Source organism: Pipistrellus kuhlii, unplaced genomic scaffold (assembly GCF_014108245.1).
Source record: "Pipistrellus kuhlii isolate mPipKuh1 unplaced genomic scaffold, mPipKuh1.p scaffold_m20_p_4, whole genome shotgun sequence".
NCBI classification, from domain to species: Eukaryota; Metazoa; Chordata; class Mammalia; order Chiroptera; family Vespertilionidae; genus Pipistrellus; species Pipistrellus kuhlii.
This window is the reverse complement of record NW_023425540.1, coordinates 63,657,213-63,669,942: the sequence shown is the minus strand read 5'-3', so window position 1 is coordinate 63,669,942 and position 12,730 is coordinate 63,657,213.

The window sequence follows — 12,730 nt, the reverse complement described above, 5'->3', positions numbered from 1 at the left end:
AATCCATTTGCAAGGCAAAAGAAGATACATCTCAGATTCATCAATGGGTTGAATCCATTGTCCAAGTGTTCAAGATGATGTCAGAATAGGTGTGCCAAAGATTTATGCAGAAAAAAATCTTCAGTGCAACTAGTGGGAATCTGTTGAGGCTGTTGCTGTGACACCCCCAGAGGGCATTGGTTGACTACCTGGGTGTATTCATTCATCTAAAAATATTCACATGATGCACACTGCTAGAAGTTGGGGAATTAACAGTAAAAGATGACAAATTTTACTCTGTCTTGGAACGTACAAAAAATGTCAGAAGTGATAAATGCTATGAGGAAAATACATTCAAACCACAATGAGTGTCTTGTGCTTAGGGAGAGAAGTAGAATTACTTAAATAGAGTAGTCAAAGGAAGTGTGACATTCACTGAAACCTGAACAATGAATTAAAAGGTGTCACTCTTGAGAACTGAGAACATTGCAAAGAGAAGGGAGCAAGTGTAGTCTTGGCATGTTACTTACCTCCCAGGATCTCATTCTTAGTCTGTGAAGAATAGCAATGTCTGTCTTGTAAGGTTATTCGAGGACTTAGTGAAAATGATCCTGGCACACACTGTAGTGAAGGTGCTATACTCCCCAGCACTATTACTCTCTGAGTTGCCACCTCATTTTCTTTGATGGGAAAACCCCACCCTGACAGTCTCTCAGAATCACTGCTGCTCCCTGGTGGTCAGTACATTCCCACAGCCAACCTCTGGTGGCCAGCCAACCTCCTACTGTCCGGCTAGCCCCTGCGATCACCGGCCAGGCTGAGGGATCCCACCCATGCATGAACTTATGCACTGGTATGGCCCCTAGTATTTCCATAAAAGGAAATATTCTAACAGCACAATTATTTGGGGTTTGTAATAAGAACTAGAACTGAAAACCAGAAAATATCAGTGAATGAAATACAATTTTGAGAAATGCTACATGAACAACTCATCATTTTCCTTTACATGAACTTATACAGTTAAAATAGGATATTAAAGCAGAGATGACTAGAGTCTGAGTTTTCTTCAGTAAGATCAAATCTATACAAACACATTAAAAATATAAAAAAACATAATATTATTATAAAAACATTATCTACATCGTACTATTGGTCTGAAAGATGTGGCAATTAAATTCTATTTGGAAATATTTTGCTTTACTTGTTTGTTGATTTCCAGCAAAAGACAACTTGTGAAATTAACAAGAAACAGGCCTCTGTTTCCCAAGTACTGTTTATTATGTGAATAAACAAAAGAATTAAGAAAAGAAAAGCTATTTCACAACTACTAATGTATACTAAAGTTAAAGAGCTCTTTCCACTGAAACCTATAAAGAAAAATATAAATAATTTTTTTAGAAAATAAGTATAGAGGAAAGCAGTGAAATAAAGTGAAGTAACCTTAATTTAGATATAAAACATTTTACTACCAAAGAAAGTCAGGAGTTAATGGGATTTTTGGTTTGGTTTTGCTTTTGTGCTTCCCCCTTTAGCCATTTTGCCTCTTTCTATTGTGTTAGAAAGTGGCCATTAGCATATCCTATCATATTTATTTAACCAAAGTATCATTACCTGAGATATTCAATTTTTAGAAATAAACACAGATTTTTTTATATCTCATTAGGTTTACCTCTTCATTAAAAATTATACACGTACTATAATCTTTAAGTACAAAGGACTACATTTGACATAAGGTGCTCAGGCATAAAGATTATTCTGGCATGATGAAAAATCTTGGACAAAAGTAAAAATATTATTGCAAAATGTTGCCCTCTTAATTTTGAAAAAATGCCAAACCTACAAAATTGCAAGTATTGATAAAAGTAACTCTCACATCCTGTTTACCTAGATCCCCAGTTGTTAATGTTTTACTACATTTGCTTCCTTACCCTTTCATTCTCTCTCTAGTCTTACTTCTCTGATAGAGTGACCTATGACGTCTAATTATTCCAGTGTATAATTATAAACACTGATAACAACTCCACTATCCAATTAACAGATTGCACTCAAAGTTTAACAAGTTCCCTAATAATATCTCTCTAACTGCTCTGGTCCAGCAACCATCCAAGAATATATAGAATATTATACTGCATTTAGCTTCCATGTCTCATCAGAATTCTTCAATCTCATCAGTCTTTCCGTATTCTTCATGTCTTTGACAACCTTAAAGAATACAGGCTTTTCGTACTTTGGTACCACCCTCTCAATACATGTCCTCTGATGTTTCCTCATGATCAGGTCCAAGCCATGCATTATTGGCTTCATAATGGGGGCACACTTTGGCAATGTCCCACATCTGTGGTCAGCAAACTGTGGCTTACGAGCCACATGTGGCACTTTGGCCCCTTGAGTGTGGCTCTTCCACAAATACTATGGCCTGGGAGAGTCTACTTTGAAGAAGTGGTGTTAGAAGAAGTTTAAGTTTAAAAAATTTGGCTCTCAAAAGAAATTTGTACTGTTGATATTTGTTGAGTTTGCCAACCACTGCACTAACCTGTTTCTTAGATGTTTCTTCCAGGAAGAGGCCACCAGAACCCAAGAGTAGCCGCTTAGAGAACTTTATATAATGGGTGAACTGTAATGGATACTATGTCTGCCACTGAGATTCCCCAATACAGAACTTAAGAATTTTCTGCTTCTGTGAGCATTGATTCCTGATAGGACTCAGGTCTCCTAATCCCCAGGAACTGCTCTTGGCTGAAAACAGCTATTTTTGGCAAGGTTCATGGTGTCACATCTGAAGAGCATCCCATTATATAGATACTGTACTATATAAAAACATATATAATGTATAAGTGCACTATTCCCTAAAACTAATATTAATAATGTTTAAACAAATTCTTGCACATTTGATAGGAGAAAAAAACCTTGTTAATTTAGTTAGCACTTAAAATGTTTATTTTTACAAGTTTTTAAATTTATATTTCCTCTTTTAATTGTTGGTTGATTATATGCTATCCATTTGTCTCATAGGCTGTTGTTTTTTTCTCTTGCATATTTTGTTTACCTCTGCTATACAATGAAAGTATTAAACCTTTTTTAAAATTATTTGGTTCAGCTGAAACCGGTTTGGCTCAGTGGTAGAGCATCGGTCTGCGGATTGAAAGGTCCCGGGTTCGATTCCGGTCAAGGGCTTGTACCTTGGTTGCGGGCACATCCCCAGTAGGGGATGTGTAAGAGGCAGCTGATCAATGATTCTCTCTCATCGATGTTTCTAACTCTCTATCCCTCTCTCTTCCTCTCTGTAAAAAATCAATAAAATATATATATATTTTTTAAAATTATTTGGTTCAAATAGGTTCCTAATATTTCTCTCAGTTTTCTCTGCTAACTTTGTCTTGAACCATTCAATTTTTTAAATGATTATTTAATTAAAATTGTCTATAAATACCTGTTATATAGTTTGAGGTTCATGTCATGGCAAAAATTATTAGCTTGCCCTACTGTAATATATTTAGCTTCTGTTTTGTGTCTGCTTTTTAGAATGTGTTTGTTTGTTTACTTATTTGTTTTGGGTAATCTAAAATAGGAACAAAGTTCATTATTTGCCAAATGGGTGGCCAATTCTACCAATCCAATTAATTGAAAAATAATTATTTTTCCCAATGATGTAAAACCCCTTATTTACTATGCCCTAAAATAGCCCTTTTTATTTCATTTTGTTTACAAAAAATAAAATAAAATAATGTTTCTGGAATTAATAATGGTATGATGATAAAAGCAAACATTTTAGAATTGAAACAACATGTGTTAGCTGTGTCACTTTAAGCAAGTAACCAGCTAAATCTCAGTTTCCACATCCTTAAAATGAGGATAATGCCTTCCTCCTCTAGTTGTCTTGAAGATTTAATGATATAACAAAATTATATTTCCTGGTGTATCCTAGGACATTAATTACTATGGGGCTCTTTTCTGTATTTCTTTCCATCCAATTTTACAGCTTTTAACCTTATCGCAGGTAATGTACTTCACACTGATTCATTAGAGTGGAAAACGAGCTAAACATTGATTTATGGAAGTTTAAAAATTAGTAAAGACCCCCCTCCTCAATTAATTTTTATTATAAAAAATTATAAATTTACTCTGCACTGAGGTAACACTATAGCACCTTATCTTTGGGGTGTCAGCAAAGAAGTGGATTTAAATGGAAAGAGAGAATGGGTGACTTTTAGTTCCACTAGCCTGTCATCTCACTTTGAAGTATAGTAGGTTTCTTTCCAAAAGTTGAGGCAAAATAACATACCATTTCTTGTAAAGAAGTTTCCTTCAAACTATACTATTATAAGTACATAGAGAAAGAGAATTTCAATTTTCAGGAAGGTGATATAGACTGGAAGAAAGTTGTTAGCAAAGTAAACAATGGCAAATATATGACATTTCAATAAAAGTAATGGTAAAAATGTGATATTTGTTTTTAAGGCAAGTAACTGGAAAAATAGTTAATGTTATTAGCATACTTTTAATAATGGATGTAAGGTGTCCTATAGTATTTAAAATACATATAAAACATGATGTTATGTATTAAAAGGGCGATTAAAACAGAAGAAAAAACAATAGTAGACATCTTTGTTTCATATTTAAGAAAACAAAAACAAATTAAAGTCAACATATATTTCATGAATTGCCTAATATTGTCAGGAACTGAGCCAGACACTAAAAGTTATGGTCTTACAAAATACGTTTTTAACAGATTTTTTCATAAGTACCAGAAATCATTAAAAAATTTCATTTTCATTTCCAAGGCTTATGAAAGCTTCCATGCAAGTCAAAATATATGCAATTTATTATATAATTATATTAAGAATGTTTTCATTGTGATAATGATATCATGATTATGTATGTTTATAACCTTCCTCTTCTGAAATAAGATATGATATACTGAATTTCTATAAAATAATCCACTTTCTGAGAAGTTATGGGTAGGAGCATAGTTAAAAAAAAAATTAGTCTCTGTGTGGATTCCCTCTACTTTTATATATATTTAAAAAATCCTGTAATAAATATTTTGAATGACCTATGACATTAAATAAATTTACAAATTTAAAGGATGGCACCCCTATTATATACCAAGTAGAAGAGTAAATATTTTTGACTCAGATGAATTTACCCCAATTCAAATGACTTGAGTTCAAATCCCAAATTTTGTCTAGCTATGCCATATTAGCCAAGACAATTAGCCACTTTGTGCCTTGGTGTTCTTATCTATAAAATTGTTACATTTTGTTGTAAAAACTGAATTCATCCCATTTAAATTCTGAGAGTAGTGCTTGACACATTGAAAATATTCAATGTTTGTTTGATATTTTTATTGTGTAATGGGGATCTTTGGTCTCCAGGTGCAATATTCAGGTAACAAATACCTTCAGATTACTACCAAAATTTTTAGGCTCCCAACAGCAATGGCTTGACTTGACAAATTTCATCTAGTTACTCAAAGACATGTTCCATGTTACAGTAATAAACAATATATTTGTAAGTATATAGTTTTTAAATTATCAAGCTCAATTTTTGAAATATTGAGCAAAGCACTTTAGACAGCTTGAGAGAAGAAATGCACTAATTTAAGTTCATGCACTGGCTAAATAAATGTAAAAATAAGGATAAACAAAAAATATTATATAAATAGATATCACTAGTGTATTCATTTTGAGGCCCAGTAACCAAAAGATATAAAGAAATAATCTCAGAGCTAGCAAATTGCATTATTTTATCTCAAAATAAATTACCTAAGAAAATACTTTATTATTAATAATATATCCCTACAGTATATACTAGATTATACAGACATTCCTTTTATATTTATAATCTACCCTAATAAAAGAGAAACATACAAATTGACCATCCCTCCACTACACTCACCAGCCAATCAGGAGCGAGCATACAAATTAACCCAACAAAGATGGCAGCTAATTTGCATATGTAGGCAAGGAGCCAAGATTAAAGACAGCATAGAAGGAAGCCAAGCCCTGCAGAAAGGAGCAAAGCTGTGGAGAAGGGAGGGAGCAAGGCAGCTTTGGCTGCAAGAAACCCTATTCTTGCAGGATTAGGTCCAAGGAAGCTCTAGTAATAGTAAAAGATCAAGTCTTATTATGCAGTAAAATTCATCAAAATTTCAAACAGAATGGGTCTACTGAAAAAGCTCCATTATAAAGCAAATACTTGAAATATTTTTATAATAAAAATAATTGATAAGTATGATAAAAATTACCTTAAAATCAGCAGACTATATAAGGAAAGGATGAATAAATCAAGAGGATACACACAAAACACTATATATGATGTGACATCCAAAATTAATGGTTAACACGCACCTTAATTGAGTGCTTACAAATTCAAGGGGTTCAAATTGATGCAGTTCTGATGGTAACCTCAATATGTGAAATAAATGGCATAACGAATAGTGGTGGTAACTGTGATGAACTTGCTCTAAAAGTACCTGCTGAATCTAAACGCATTCAAACTCAATTTTAAACATGGAATGAGCTAGTATAGATTTGGATCACACAAGGCTCATAAGCCACTATGCAATTTCTGACTTAGAACAATATATTGTTATAAATCAACTTGAGTGAGACCAGTATTTGTGATATTCAAGATTTTTTTCAAAGGATAACAATATCTGTTGTTGTTGTTTTTTTCCACCATGGATCTTGAATGCACTCATGGAAACTACTCCCTTGGGATTTCTTTTTTCTTTCTTTTTTAATTTTATTTTAGTGGGTTTGTAATTGGTTCCTCTGCTTATAGTCTCATCAGCTTCCAATCTCTCCCCAATGCAGATCCAATGTACTCATTTTCAGAATCCACATCTGATCATAGCAATTTCCTTAACACCTGAGCAGCTTATAGAATCCTTCAAAAATGTCCTCAACATTCTAGCTATTTCTCTAGCATTTTCCACACCTGCTCCCATCCTTCCAGTCATTGTGAAACACTGCTCTAGCAATTTTCCTAATGTCTGGGGCTAACTCATCAGATGCTTTGCAAGCTGTTCCCTTCCTGTCATCTACTTGGTTATTTCACATTTACTCAAGATCAAAGCAAGCATCACATCTCCTGACTCCTATGTTCTGGCTGATATAGAAGCCCTCCTTGGTATTCTCACCATTCCCTATTTATGCCTTCTCCTGGGCATTTATTCTGTTGTTTTGTAACTGTTCCCTCAAGATTGCCAAGAGAAGATAATGTATCTTTTATTCCCATATTCATAGTTTTGTGCACAATACCGGACACATAGTATGAACTCAATATATTTTTCTTAAATAGGTGAATGAATTCACTAATGAACTGGAATGCAAACCTAGTCTGCTCTGTTCTGTGTGCTGTTGTTCTTTTATGTTGAATTTATACACATGGCATAGTGATAATTTTTACTTAGGCACATAGCTACCATCTCCTAAACCAAACCTAGAATAAACCTATAAAGGAAGGAATTATGATATAACATCATTGGAAACAAGACCACTATTGGCAATTTGAGTATTAATTTCCTGTGTGAACAAAATCTCAAATGTGAAGGAAATGTTTTGTGTAGGGATTTTTGCCTGAGAACAATGAAACTTACTGGGGGGGAAAAAAGTCCTCTATAATAAAATCCACTAAGAATGTTTTGAATTCCAAAAAGCAATGACATATTGTCATTTCACAGGTATCTCATTGTATCTTTTTTATTTTCCAACATAAGCCCTGAACTTTGTTATTTCCGAAGTTCTTTTCTCACATTTTTTTTGTCTGCACCTTTTCATTCTTATATGACAAAACGAAATAGGTATCTTTTAGTTCCTTAGAAGATACAAAAATATTTGTTTAATTAAGTCACTCATTGTCACTTCAAGTTGAATTCAGAATCATCTTAAACTTACTTGGGATCAAACGGATGCAGAATTGCCTGTGTGTATGGATGTCAGTGCCCTCAGGGTTGTCTCTGTTTAGCTCACCTTTGCATCTCCATGGAAACTAATTTTTTTCTCCATTTCTAGGAAATGAATCACGGGGAACACTTATTGTGTTCCCATGGAAATCTGGAAGCCCATATTAATCTTCTCCTTTGAATAATAGCCAAATATGTTATTTCCTTTCTCTTCTAAAAGGTAGATGAGCATCCATGAATTTTTCAGAAAATGTAAATCATTGGGAGCTTAAAATGAAAAGCAATGAACAGATAAAACAATTAAAGATGGACTTTTATACTACAAAATGTTCACTGTTAATGCAATTTTTAACAACTGTAAATAAGAGTCTACATAAAAATAATCTGGTTTTTTAAAAATAAAAAAACTGAATATCAAGTTAATATTGATAAGCAAAAAAGTGGTAGAGAAGTTACCATGTAAACAGAAAGAAGCTTTAATCAGAATTTTCTTCAATCAGTAGAAAGTGATAGTTTATTCCTCATCAGATTAGTCCCAGAAAAGAAATATTCCTTTAGAGAATAATAAATCAAATAGTTTCTGGAATACACAAACTCACATCCTTAATTGTTTTTTAATTTTCACCGAGGATAGGTTTTTATTGATTTTAGAGAGGGAGGGAGGGAGAGAGAAAAAGAGACATTGATGTGAGAAACTTCTATTGGTTGCCTGAAACCTAGGTATGTGCTCCGACTAGGAATTGAATCTGCAACTTTTTGGCACATAAGATGATGCACCAACTAACTGAGCCAGGATCTTTATTTCCTATTTATTTTTGTTCTCTGACACTATATATTTAACTTTCTAACCCATATATTCAAATCCCTGAGTAAATGATATTGTATAGTTTATAAGTTACTTGGTTAAAAGAGCCTCTCAAATTGGAATCAATATATAACTGTATGTGTCTTAGGCACAAACAATTCCAGGTAATAGGAGTGATCTTTGGGTATTAGAAAAAATAGATTCAGAAACTCATTTTTATTATATATCATAATTGAATCTATTGGTTGTCTACAACATTTATTGATGCTACTCTAATTTTCAGTTAAGGACCACTCCATTCCTATCTTCAGTTCATGCAGTCCAGTGGAGCTGGATTACATCCTGGGCAAGTGACATGGGTGGGTTATGACTCAGTCATAGTCAGTTAGAGCACAGCATATAAGCCCTAGTCTATTCTAACATGAATATGCTATCCAGCTAGGACAAATGATAATCAGGCTCAAATGCTTTATGATAAATATTGAAAAAAGTTAATCGTGGAGGTGAGATGTGGCACAGGGTTGCCTGTATTATTGGCACATTAGTGTTCAGAGGGGAAATTATAGTGAAGACAATAAGATCCCCTTCTTGTGTTCACTAGATGTGTATTCCATAATTCTCAGCGCAGGTCCTGATATTTTTGGTTGGACGAAACTCAGGCCATAATTTGGAGGCACAGTGGGATCAAACTTGGTAGAATCACATGAGTACCTGGTATATTCAAACCGGAAAGTAGGAAAGTAGGAAAGAGGAAGTAGATACTGGAAGGGGGGTGGGCAATAACAGGTGTCCTCTCCATTTCTGGAGTTAGGCATTCTGTCCAGTGTTCCCAGAGTGTCCTGTGGGGGTGCTGACAATGGCAGAAAACACACTGTATTATAATTATTTTGCCAACTGCTTCCTCCAGTAAACTATGAACCCTTTTCCAGGAATGAGTTTATCTTTATATCTGTAACCACTATCAGTGGTGTATACAGAGCAGAGGGACATAAATATTTATTGCTATTAAATCATACATTATTAGAATTGGAAATGTCCGTGGAATTTACTTAGCTCCTTATTTTTATAGCTCTGGATATGGAGGCATGAGACATGCAATTTTGAAGCTAAAGCCAAAGTTAGAGGCAGAGGGAAATTTAGAAGCAAGTCATATTATACCTCATTCCATATTCATTAAACATTACCCCTCAAATGCCTCCTAATATCTCTCATTTTCCCAAGTGAATGAACTGCACAAAGGCTCAACATTAGGACTCATGCACATTCCAGCATAATGGTGGACTGGTGGATTAGGCAATTAAAAAAATATTACATGCAGGGGCTTCCGGATAAGAACTTATTCTAAAGAAAGAGTGTTGGTAGCAAACTTAACCCAGTAATAAAACTGAATTATATGCTGAGCTGTCAATTACTTAGATTTGTTAATTTATGTACTTATGCCTTAGTTTTAGATAAAACATTGAGGAAAGTTTACATAACTGTTGATTTTTTTTTTTTTTAGTTTTGGGAGAATAATTAACATATAATAAATTGTGCATATTTATAGTGTACAACCACATAAATTTTAACATATAGACAACCATGAAACCATTGCTACAATCAAGATAATGAACATATCCATCATTGCCTGAAGTTGCCTCATGTTTCATTACAGTAATCATCCCCAGTGACTCTCTCCCATCTGCCCCAGAGAAACACTGATGTGTATACTGTCACTATAAATTAGTTTGCTTTTCCTCGAATTATTGTTTACAGTTTTAGAATTTATACAAACTTAAATCAGATATTTGGCATTTTTCACTTGGCTAAATTATTTTGAGAGTCATTCATGTTGTTTTTTGTATCAACAGTTCACTCTCCTTTACTTCTCAGTAGTACTCCACACAGTTTCTTTAGACATTCAGATGCTGATGAACATTTAAATTGTTTCCAAGTTTTGGCAATCCAACTAAAACATCTATGAACATTTGTGTACAAGACTCGGTAGGGACATATGGTCCGTATTTCTTAGTTTAAAATCTGAATGTGAAATGCCTGCATCATATTAGATATGTATGTTTAACCTTTTAGCAAACTGCAAACCTGTCTTCCAAAGTGATGGTATTATTTTATATTCCCATCATCACTAAAAAATTCTGATTTCTCCACATTCTTGCTAGTGATAAGTAAGATCAGCTTTTTATATTTTTAGGCATTCTAATAGATGTGAAATGGTATCTCTTTCTCTCTCTCTCTCTCTCTCTCTCTCTCTCTCTCTCTCTCTCTCTCTCTCTGTTTGATGCAGACATATTTAGAATTGATATTTTTTCTTGAAGAATGGATCACTTTATCATAATGTAAAGTCACTCATTATCTCAGGTAATGTTCCTTGTTTTGAAGGTTTCATTGCCTGTCCTAATATATAAAAAATCTGGGTTGTAACAATCAGTAATAGCTGAGGCTAGACCAACCAGGAGTCAGTTTTGTAGTCATGCCCAGCATTGACTGCTTCCACTGCAGGCATGGTGCCCCAGCACTGACTGCTTAGGGGGCTGCAAATCAGGGCCAGAGGGAGGCTTGAAGAGAGAAGCAGGGACTTATCCATTGCCTCTGTGGCAGCTTTTGATCAGCACTTGCCTCTCTCTTTCTCTCCTAGTCTGGCCAGTAACTGGGCCTCTATTTCTCTCCAGTCCCATCTTTCTGATCAGGCCCTGTTGACTGTCATAAAAACCAATCAATCAGAACCAAATCTGGGTGAAGTATGAGGAATCAATGGCTTAGGAGACAGAGCTTTTGATGCTGACTGGCATAGAAACCAACCAATCAGAACCAAATTGGGCAGCAGAGAAAGGCAGTTGAGGGTGAGATCAGGCCAGCAGAGGAGGGCAGCTGGGGGCAAGATCAGGCTGGCAGGGGAGGGCCATTTGGGGTGAGATCAGGCAGTCAGAGGCAGTTGGGGGCAATCAGGTAGGCAGACAGAGAGGTCAGGAGCAATCAGGCAGGCAGGTAAAAGCATTAGGGATGATTAGGCAGGCAGGTAGGGGAGCAGTTAGAAGCCAGTAGTCCCAGATTGCAAGAGGGATCAAGCCTAAACCAGCAGTCGAACATCCCCCAAGGTTGGGGTGGGTACAGGCTGGGCTAAGGGAACCCCCTCCCGGTGCACAAATTTCATGCATTGAGCCACTAGTATAAATATAGCTGCCTCAGCTTTATTTTAAATAGTGTTCACATGATTTATCTTTTTAAATCCTATTCCTATAAATTATGTATTTTTATATTTAAATTAATTTTTCTATAAATAATACATAATTGAGTCATTTTTTGAAATCTAATTTGATAATCTTTCTTTAAATCAGTATGTTTAGATCCTGTGTATTTAATGTGAAAATTAATATGACTGATTAAAATGTTCTATCTTCTTAGCAAATATCTATTTTATCAATTTTTTTCTTCCTTTTTTATGCCCTTTCAAAATAAACTGAGCATTTCATACACAATTTAATTTCTTAGTAACTTTTATTTCTTCCACTTTAAAAATTATTTGGTGGTTGTCCTAGAGTTTAAAACATATATATTTACTTAATCAGAAAATACTTTTAATTTTTAATTCCATTTTTAAAATATTTTCATATTTTTATAAAATCTTTATTTTTGAAAGTAGTATATATATATATATCCTCTTTTTCCCCCATTGATTGCTTCTGCCCACCCCCACTCAAACAGGCCTTCACCACATTATTGTTTGTGTGCATGAGTTATGCATATATGCATACAAGTTCTTTGATATCTTCCCACCCCCTCATACCTGCTTTAACTCTGAGATTTGACAGTCTATTCCATGCTTCTGTGTCTCTGGACCTATTTTGTACAACAGTTTATTTTGTTCATTAGATTCCACATATGAGTGAGATCACTTGTTTTTCTCTGACAGGCTTATTTCACTTAACATAATACTGTCCAGGTCTCTCCATGCTGTCTCAAAGGGTAAGAGACTAATTTTAAATATTGTATTATACCATTTCTCTTATAAGGTGTAGACCCTATAACAATATATTTCT